The sequence below is a fragment of the Lagenorhynchus albirostris genome, chromosome 17 (assembly GCF_949774975.1).
Source record: "Lagenorhynchus albirostris chromosome 17, mLagAlb1.1, whole genome shotgun sequence".
Classification (NCBI taxonomy): Eukaryota; Metazoa; Chordata; class Mammalia; order Artiodactyla; family Delphinidae; genus Lagenorhynchus; species Lagenorhynchus albirostris.
In genome coordinates this window covers 47,102,059-47,113,269 of record NC_083111.1, presented here as the reverse complement: position 1 = coordinate 47,113,269, position 11,211 = coordinate 47,102,059, and positions in this window count along the sequence as shown.

The window sequence follows — 11,211 nt, the reverse complement described above, 5'->3', positions numbered from 1 at the left end:
ATTCTGGCACTTTTGTATGTTCTGGTCCAGAGAAACTGAAGGGTAGAATGCAAACAAAACTTTGTTTGCTTTTTCCACACTTCAGGAACCAGAGTAAATTCAGTGCAAAGAACCCTACGGGGAAAGAAAGAAAAAAGGGGGAAAGAATAAAAGGCCCTTCGTTGTACACAGTTAAAATTAGCAAAGAAGATTTTATTTACACTGGACATTATCATCCTAATTAACAAAAGTAAGGCATCAATAATGATAGATAATTGTCCTTGAGAGCAGCTAGTGATGAGATGTGATAGGCAAATGGTTGTTCAGAAGCATTTAGATGTTAATAGAGTCGAATTCCTTGAGCTACCCAATTTTTGCATTACTCCTCTATGTGGATCACTAAGGGCCACAAAGAAAGACTAAGGTCAGCATTACTGACCTTAGGGAGCATTACTTTGGGGCAGAGTAGATTTTCCTGGTTATCACCCTTGACAGTAATGCTTTGCCCGGTTTCCGACTGGGAGTGTGATCTCTTGGGGTCTTGTCTCTTGGGTGGAATGGCTTCAGGGAAGGAGAGAGGCCAGCAGCGTGCCCCTGCCCGGGTGGAGCTGGTGGCTGTGGTCAGCCTGTCCGATGGGCAGCGTGCCCCAGCCTCCTCTGCTGCTCCGTCTTGCCCTTGTTTCCAGCCTTGTTTTGGCTCCCAGTGAGGGACACTGCTGCTGGGCTCTGGTTTTCTACCTCAGTGAGCATTCCATGGTCTATTTTTTTTTTTTTTTTTTTTTTTTTTTGCGTTATGTGGGCCTCTCACTGCCGTGGCCTCTCTCGTTGCGGAGCACAGGCTCCGGACATGCTGGCTCAGCAGCCATGGCTTATGGGCCTAGCCGCTCTGCGGCATGTGGGATCTTCCTGGGCCAGGGCACAAACCCGTGTCCCCTGCATCGGCAGGTGGACTCTCAACCACTGCGCCACCAGGGAAGCCCTCCATGGTCTATTTTAATGCCTTGTTTTTAGAACTGGGTTTAACAAGGTAAGGAATGGAATTGCCATACTGGGAAGTCAAGGAAAACGAGCCCACTCGAGCTTCCACTGGGAGGTTGCTGCTACTGCTTTAACCCAGGCAGGACTTCTCCTTCCTGTGTTATTTGGGACCATACGCAACTGCCGCTTTTTAACCATTTTTTATTCCAAATATGTCAATTTTATGTGATTCAATTGAATAGTTGAACCCTGTGGAGCACAGTGGGGGTGAATTAGGGCAAAGGAGGAGGGAACTGGTATTTATTGAAGACATGCTATGTGCTGGGCATGCTAACCCCCTCATACCTCAAATTACCACCAGAATACAAGCCCCATCAGGGAAAGTGCTCGCCTTCTTCACTAATCATATCCCTGTTCCCAGCACAGTATATGGCTTCATAGATATTTGCTAAACAGGTAGAGATGAATCAGTGGTGTAAAAGAGACGGGGATGGGCTTCACTGGTGGCGCAGTGGTTGAGAGACCGCCTGCCGATGCAGGGGACACGGGTTCGTGCCCCGGTCCGGGAAGATCCCACATGCCGCGGAGCGGCTGGACCCGTGAGCCATGGCGGCTGAGCCTGCGCGTCCGGAACCTGTGCTCCGCAATGGGAGAGGCCATGACAGTGAGAGGCCCGAGTACCAAAAAAAAAAAAAGAGACGGGGATGTTCATAACACCTTACAGAGTGCCTGTGAATGTGTAAGCCCTCTTACATAGTATATGAAATACATATATATATATATATATATATATATATGATCAACAAGGTGCCTGGCATACGATAGCGGCTCAATAAACATTAGGATGGAGAGACTAAGAGTCAGAGAGGTGAAATAATGTGCCCCCAAATAAATAGCTCATAAGCAGTGGAGGCAAACTCAAGTATATTTGGTTAAATTCAAAGCCCACGTTATTTCCATTGTGCTCATACAGTTGTATTTTACATAAACTCCAATCAGGTAGCCCCCTCTGCTCTGCTCCCTCCAGCCCTCCAATCTCCATCCCCAATTCTTACTCATGTTACCAGGGAAGTCTCTGGAGCCAGAGAAAATGGCAAAAACAAGAGGGCTTGCCTCCACCATCCCGTGCTCAGCTTCCCTGAGAGCCTACAGATGGCTGAGACCTGGCAGGCCGGACTGCGGCATCTTGGCAGGTCAGACATACAATTCTGTACCCCTGCTCTGCCTCCAATTTCCAGGGGAAATAATAACAATAATAAAGAGGAGAAGGATAGGAGGACAACATTACAGTGGCGCCTTCTACGTGCCAGTCAGCGCTCTAAGCTCTTTGCATTATTTCACGTACTGCTGACAAAAGCGGGTGATTATCCTCATTTTACGAACGGAAGTCACTTACACAAAGCCACACAGCGCATTTTAGCCTGGCCCTCTCTTACTCCAGAGCCTAAGCTTTTAACCCTTATGACCTAAGATGGAAAAGAAATGTCATCGTATCATCAAGAAGAAGCATAAGAATAGCTAGAGAAAAGCAAGATTGAAATATCAGAATAAATATCATTTATTATTTCTTCTGATCATAAAATATCATCAAGAAATTGTTCAGAAATTCCCACACTCTTAGTAAGGCCCTCTGTGGGGTCAGTCAGGGGCAACTGCCCTGTCACTAGGGATAAGAAGAGTATGGGGAAGACGTTATTGGAAAAACCACCCTTCAGGACAGGAGGCAAGAGAACTGGAGAAAGATAATGATGGGCCAAGAGAAAATGGCAGGAGGGAGGCTGCCTAGTATTGAGAACAGGAACGAGGATCCTGGAATCCAGGAAACTTAGGCTTGAAACCTGGCTCCACCGTGGGTTTACTGTGTGACCTTGGAAAAGTTACCTCCCCTCTCTGAGCCTTAGTTTCAGATAAGTATAAAAGGGAACGAATAGGACTTCCCTGGTGGCACAGTGGTTAAGAATCTGACTGCCAGTGCAGGGGACATGGGTTTGACCCCTGGTCTAGGAAGATCCCACATGCCACGGAGCAACCAAGCCCGCGAGCCACAACTACTGAGCCCGTGTGCCACAACTACTGAAGTCCGCGCGCCTCGAGCCCGAGCTCCGCAACAAGAGAAGCCACCGCAATGAGAAGCCTGCGCACCGCAACGAAGAGTAGCCCCCGCTCACCACAACTAGAGAAAGCCCGTGCGCAGCAACAAAGACCCAACGCAGCCATAAATAAATAAATTTATCAAAAGAAAAAAAAAGGGAAGGAAGCTGTGACAAAGCGAGAGAGAGGCATGGACATAGATACACTACCAAAGTAAGGTAGATAGCTAGTGGGAAGCAGCCGCATAGCACAGGGAGATCAGCTCGGTGCTTTGTGACCGCCTGGAGGGGTGGGATAGGGAGGGTGGGAGGGAGGGAGATGCAAGAGGGAAGAGATATGGGAACATATGTATATGTATAACTGATTCACTTTGTTATAAAGCAGAAACTAACACACCATTGTAAAGCAATTATACTCCAATAAAGATGTTAAAAAAAAAAGGGGAAGGAATAATGCTGACCTCGTTGGGTAAGTTACAGGATTTAAAATGAGGGTGTTTGTAAGGGACCTGGCACGCATTAAGAATTTAATAAATAATGAATCTCCTCCCTTCTCCTAGGGATTAGAGAAAGTAAATTCACTTTGCTTAAATGCATGTAAAAGGCTTCAGATTGCTTCTCAACAATGAGGATCTTTGTTGGTGAATATGCAAACCAAAAATAAAGAGAGGTTAAGAAACCTTGGCCAGTGGCATCCCTATCTTTCCTTAAGATCAGCCTTATCTCTAGTGTCTTCCACCTTAGGAAAAAGCAGAGGCTCCTGTTTGAGACGCTCTGTCTCCAGTGGTGGTAAACCCCCTCCTTCCCTGACTCCAGCCCATGCTGGGCACTGAAGGAGCTTGGCGTGGAAAGTTCTCCTTCTTGGGGCTCCCTTTGTCATTAGCACAGAAGACAAACTTAAAAGGAAGGAAGAGGGTTGGGGGGTGGGGAATGGTGATGTTGCAGCTTGGTCTTCCTGTATGCTACGAAATGTGCAAAAAAAAAAAAGCAATTCATAAAAATTCACACTGATTTCAGAATCCAGAGGCGCTCCGTTCAAGAATCTGAACAAGATCAATAACGTATTACTGTGATCATTTTATTGATACCCTCTCTCATCAATACAACCTGATCAAGGTACAACTCACTGAAACATTTACGTTCTTAGCATACACTGTGCTTTTCATTTACAAGTATAAGAAACAACTTTGGCTACTTTTTTCCAATTGCAATTGTTTCTTTGGACCCAGATGCTTTAGTCACTGTTCATCTCTGCTTGCCAGAGAGCTTTCATTAACTCCTGTCTTCTGGCTAATTCTGTTTTAGCAGACCAGTTGGATTCCAACAAGCTTCCTCGAGTCCCTCAGGGATTGGTGTTAAACCCTGTGCCTCTCCCTACCGTACGGTGCTGCGGGAAGCTGGGAGAGCCCTGCATTGCCCAGTGGTGCATGTCCTGCTTTCCCTCTTTTCCCTCTCACATTACCCAAGGCAAACATCTCAAATGGACCATTTAACCCCCGCCCCACACTTCCCTTCACCTCTGTTTGATCTCAGCCTTTAAAAAAAATTTTTTGAGTCATTCAAATTGACTTATTCAAACTGACAAAATGCAGTTTTATACCACTCTAGCCCCCAAACACTATAGGGATGGTCTTTATCGTTGTACAGAATAAAAAGGAGAAGTAAAGTGATTCAAATGGCTGTTTATTTAGTGCAGGAGGGCTGGGGTGGGGGGCAGGCTTGGGCCTTGGCATTCTATCTCCTCCCCACTTCATTCCTCTGCTCCTGGACCTTAGTACTTGCCCTCTGGGCAAGTGGGCTCATTATTTCTGTGAGAAGACAGACTGCCGTTCATTTGGCCCACACTTTACTTTTTTTGTTAGATAACTAAATATCTAGATTTTAGCCTGATTGTAGCTTGGGGCCAGATGGTTGGTCTGGGACCCACAGGTGTTTGCATGCCAAGGGAGGGAAAGGCCAAGGCTGGGACGTGTGTGGATATTGGACAGAAAGGCATCTGCTGATGCCTTTCGGGATTAGACAAATACACGCCAATTTACCTCCAAAAGCTTGTGTTTTCTCCCGCATGCTCATCTCCTTGAACTTAACGCCAGGCTTAATGGAACACCAGGAAGGGGTTACACACTATGAAAGTGATTCTTAACTCACAGAAAGAATTCAGGACACAACAGCCACAGTGCCTTTGCTTTTCTAAGATACCCAGATGGCTGTGGGAAGAAGTACCTATGGAATAAAAAATGATTCCACCATCACCAAGAACCCATCAAATATTGACTAAATAAATGATTTTCAGCCCTCACTATGCATGGGGTTCCCCTGGGGGTGATAATAAAAGCATGCAGTTGGCCAAACTGCCCCAGGTGTTCTGATTCAAGGACCCGAGGCCTAAGTATGCATAAAAAGTGTTTCGGAACTTCCCTGCTGGCGCAGTAGTTAAGAATCTGCCTGCCAATGCAGGGGACAGGGGTTCAAGCTCTGGTCCGGGAAGATCCCACATGCCGCGGAGCAACTAAGCCCGTGAGCCACAACTACTGAGCCTGCACTCTAGAGCCTGTGAGCCACAACTACTGAGCCTGCATGTCACAACTACTGAAGCCCGCACGCCTAGTTGCTCCACAACAAGAGAAGCCACCGCAGTGAGAAGCCTGCGCACCGCAAGGAAGAGTAGCCACCACTCACCACAACTAGAGAAAGCCTGCGTGCAGCAATGAAGATGCAATGCAGCCCCCAAAAAACTCTTAAAAAAAAGTATGAGTATTTAATGAAAATTTTCACTTTTGTTCCCTTTTTCTTTTAAAGTAATATAAAATATTTGAATCTATATAGGCATTTAGTCTTAGATTAACATGTATTTATCATTATACTTACTCCATATTCCCTTGATGAAGAACAGAGCTATTCCAGCTGGAAAAATAGAAAGCCATGTGAGTTTCAATAAGAACAGAAAGGCATAATAACTTAGTTACCTTAAAGCTTCCTTGGCTAACTTCTATGATCCTATCAGATAACAGCTTAAACATAATTTCCTCAGGGAAGCTTACTTCGGACTCATCAGCCAAGTTTAGATCTTTCCATTGTATCCTTCATTGCACTATAGTATCCTTTGTACTGTAAGGCTTGATATTATTTTTGTGTATGTCAATGTCCTTGCTAGATTGTAAATCCCATTTGGAGTGTAGGATAGAAACTATGTCTAACATTTTCTGCAGCATCCTTAGGACCCAGGACATGGCTTAAATCACAGATGATGCAATTGATAAATATTTTCTTGGTAAATGTAAATGCAATGGCTGTGTGTTGTTGTCAGTGAACATTCTTCCCCAATCCCTATAACTTTAACATGTATATCCACTGTCTTTTGTACAGAACATTGATTTCCAGAGTCAAATACTTTCCATTCCATTTAAAGGAAGAGCCTAAAATATGTATCTTCCTAAAAATATTATAAAATATAATTGCCATTCTATTCTTCTTTGTATTTAGCCTAAAACACGAATGTTCCTTCTTTTGCCAAAGTTGAATAGAATCCACAAATTATTTTAAACTTCATTTACAAAGTGGGTACATTCTTAGCAGACATATTGATCATTTTTAGTCCTTCTCTTTTGGTATAATCTCTTTTGAGACAAAGGCTGAGGTTTTTTGATTGTTATTTTTTGTTTTGTTTGATTGCCATTTTATAACAAGCATTCAGCAGTTGCTCAATAAAAATTCATTTCATTTTCCCTAAAAAAGAGTACAGACTTAATGGATCTCAACCTCTTGTGACCTTGGGCAGATTACCTAACTTCTCTGCCTCAGTTTTCTTACCTGTAAAATGGAATCAATAATAGTACCAGCATCATAGAATTTTTGAGATTGAATGAGTTAATCCACGTGAAGTACTTTGAACACTAATTTGCAATATTACAAGTGCTCAATAAATATTATCTATTATTATTATGACTCTAAGACTCCTTCCTTTGACCTAAGCTCATTTAACTACAACTACCAACCCCTCCCTACCTTCAGGTTCTACTGTCTCATTAGCTGAATAAAATTTCCTATCAAGGAGAAGAGCAAGCTCAGCTGGTGTTGTGGAGGCATGAATGTTGGTGGAATCCTTTTAGGAAAATTACTTAAAGGGGCAAAACCTAGATGTGTGAGTTGTCATGCTCCCACATGGGGCTGCCGTAAACTACTTGCTCAAGAAAGAACAATGTAGGGTCCCCCGTTAGAACACTATTCTAACATTTTAATTGCCTTCTTAGAAGTACTAAGCTCATCTTTCCTCAAGAGAATCAAGCATTCTCTCTAAAATCACATACAGCAGGATCATCTCAGCTTCTGCCACCCACTCAGTGCCACTAAATTACTACAAGAAACACAGGGAAAAAATAAAAAATAAAAGAAACACAGGGAATGCTCTAGGGATCCTGATTCCCTAAACTAGACCATATTCTCTAATACAGTGCATGCCCTGGCTCTTCCACTGCCCAGCTGTTTTCCTGTCCAGGATTATATTTCTGAAAGAGTCACCATGACTATGAAAGAGAATTGCTGTTTATAGTAGCATGATTTCACTTCTCTCCTATTAGAGCCTTGGATTGTTCTTCAGCAACCAGAGAAAACAGGTCCAATGCTTGGGGGACTAATCCCTACTTCAAATAAGTCAAAATAGGACAATTTTTTTTTTTTTTTGCGGTTCGTGGGCCTCTCACTGTTGTGGCCTCTCCCGCTGCGGAGCACAGGCTCCAGCCGCGCAGGCTCAGCGGCCATGGCTCACGGGCCCAGCCGCTCCGCGGCATGTGGGATCTTCCCGGACCGGGGCACGAACCCGTGTCCCCTGCATCGGCAGGCGGACTCTCAACCACTGTGTCACCAGGGAAGCCCTCTCCTTTTAATTTTATTGAGGTTTGTTTTGTGGCTGCCATAACAAAATATCATAGACTGGGTAGCTTAAAACAACATGAATTTATTTTCTTGGTTCTGGGAAATCCAAGATCAAGGTGCTGGCCTATTCAGTTCCTGATGAGAACCTTCCTCCCGGTTTACAGGTTGTCACCTTCTCCCTGTGTCCTCACATGGTAGAGAGAGAAAGCACGAGCTCTCTGCTATTTCTTCTTTTTTTCTTCCAGTTTCATTGAGGTATAATTGACAAACAGCACTGTATAACTTTCAGGTGTATAGTATAATGATTTGACTTCGATACATCATGAAATCATGACCACAATGTTTAGTGAATATCCATTGTCTCATATAGATACAACATTAAAGAAATAGAAAAGATTTTTTTTCTTGTGATGAGAACTCAAGATTTACTCTCAACTACTTTTATGTATAACATACAGCAGTGTTAATTATATTTATCATGTACATTACATCCCAAGTACTTATTTATGTTATAACTGGAAGTTTCTACCTTTTGACTGCCTTCATCCAATTCCCCCTCACCCCACGCCCTTCCTCTGGAAACCACAGATCTGATCCCTTTTTCTATGAGTTTGTTTATTTGTTGTTTTTGAAGTATAACTGACCCACAACACTATGTTAGTTCCTGGCACAGGACGTAGTGATTCGATACTTCTATACATTTTGAAATAATCACATGATAAGTCTACAATCTGTCATCATACAAAGGTATTACATAGTTACCAACTATATCTCCCACACTGTACATTTCATTCCCATGACTCATTTATTTTGCAGCTGGAAGTGTGTACCTCTTAATCTCACTCATCTGTTTCTTTTCTCTCTCCACCTTCCTCCCCTCTGACAACCAAACATTTGTTCTCTGTATCTATAACTCTGTTTCTGTATTCTTATGTTTGTTCATTTGTTTTGTTTTTTTAGAGTCTACGTATAAGTGAAATCATACAGTATTTGTCTAAATTATTTCACTTAGCCTAATAGCCTCTAGGTCCATCCATGTTGTTCCAAGATTTCATTCTTTTTTATGGCTGAGTAATATTCCACTGTATATAATACCACATCTTCTTTATCCATTCACCTATCAATGGGCCCTACAGTTGCTTCCATATCTTGGTTATCATAAATAATGCTGCAGTGAACATAGGGGTGCATATATCTTTTCAAATAGTAGTTCTATTTTAATTTTTTGAGGAGTCTCCAAACTGTTTTCCATAGTGGCTGCACCAATTTACATTCCCACCAACAGTGCACAAGGGTTCCCTTTTCTCCCCATCCTCACTGACACTTGTTATTTGTTGTCTTTTTGATACTAGCCATTCTGACAGGGGTGAGGTGATATCTCATTGTGGTTTTGATTTGCATTTCCCTGATGATTAGTGATGTTGAGCATCTTTTCATGTGCCTGTTGGTAAAAACTCTCAACAAAGTGGGTATAGAGGGAATGTATTGCAACATAGTAAAGGCCATTTATGACAAGTCCACAGCTAACATCATACTTAACAGTGAAAAGCTGAAAGCATTTCCTCTATGATCAGGAACAAGATAAGGATGCCCACTTTCACCACTTTTATTCAACATAGTATTGGAAGTCCTAACCATAGCAATCAGATGAGAAAAAGAAATAAAAAGAATCCAGATTGGAAAGGGAGAAGTGAAACTGTCACTGTTTGCAGATGACATGACACTATACATAGAAAATCCTAAAGATACCACCAAAAAAACTATTAGAATTCATCAATGAATTTGATAAAGTTGCAGGACACAAAATTAATATACAGAAACCTGTTGTATTTCTATACACTAACAATGAACTATCAGAAAGAGAAATGAAGAAAACCATCCCATTTACAATCACATCAAAAAGAATAGAAAACCTAGGAATACACCTAACTAAGCAGGTTAAAGGCCTGTACACTGAAAACTATAAGACACTGATGAAAGAAATTGAAGACATCACAAACAGATGGAAAAATATACCGTGTTCATGGACTGAAGAATTAACATTGTTAAAATGACCATACTACCCAAGGCAGTCTAAAGAGTCAATCTCTATCAAAATACCAATGCCATTTTTCACAGAACTAGAAGAAATAATTCTAAAATTTGTATGGAACCATGAAAGACCCCCAAATAGCCAAAGCAATCCTGAGAAAGAAAAAGAAAGCTGGAGGTAACATGCTCCCTGATTTCAAACTGTACTACAAAGCTACAGTAATCAAAACAGTATGGTACTGGCACAAAAACATACATGTAGATCAATGGAACCAAATAGAGAACCCAGAAATGAACCCACACTTATATGAGCAGTTAATCTGTTACAAAGGAGGCAAGAATATACAATGAAGAAAAGACAGCCTCTTTAATAAATGGTGCTGGGAAAAGTGGACAGCTAGCTACATGCACATGAATCAAACTGAGCTATTTTGTCACACCATATACAGCAACAAATTCAAAATGGATTAAAGATTTAATGTAATACCTGAAACCATAAAACTTCTAGAAATAAACAGGCAGTATGCTCTTTGACACTGGTACTTCTTATAAAGACACTAATCCTGGGACTTTCCTGGTGGTGCAGTGCTTAAGACTCCACTCTCCCAATGCACAGGGCCTGGGTTCGATCTCTAGTTAGGGAACTAGATTCCACATGCATGCTGCAACTATGAGTTTGCATGCCACAACTAAGGGGCTGGTGAGCTGCAATTAAGGAGCCTGTGAGTTGCAACTAAGGAGCCCACCTGCCGCAGCTAAGGATCCCATGTGCCGCAACTAAGACCCAGTGCAACCAAATAAATAAATAAATATTTTTAAGAAAAGGGGAGGGGGTAATCTTCTTAGCCATAAATATGGCTGTAACCACAGTTTAGAATATGTCATTAAAAAAAAAAGACACTAATCCTATCAGATCAGGGCCCTACCTTTATGACCTCATTTAACCTTAATTACTTCCTGACTCCAAAATAGTTGTGCTGGGGGTTAGAACTTCAACATATGAATTTGGGGGTGGACATAATTCAGTTCATAGCAGTGGCCTAGCATATGGTTTATCCTGGAGAATGTTCTGTGTGCACTTGAGATGATGTATGTTCTCTTGTTGAGTAGAGTGTTATATAGATGTCTATTATGTCTAGTTGGTTTATAGTGTTGTTCAGGTCTTCTATTTCCTTTTGATCCTCTATGGATCATTGAATCCTATAGCTGGCTTTGAAGAATACTTCAGCTGTGTGAATCATACAGTAGTTCAGCTCCTAAG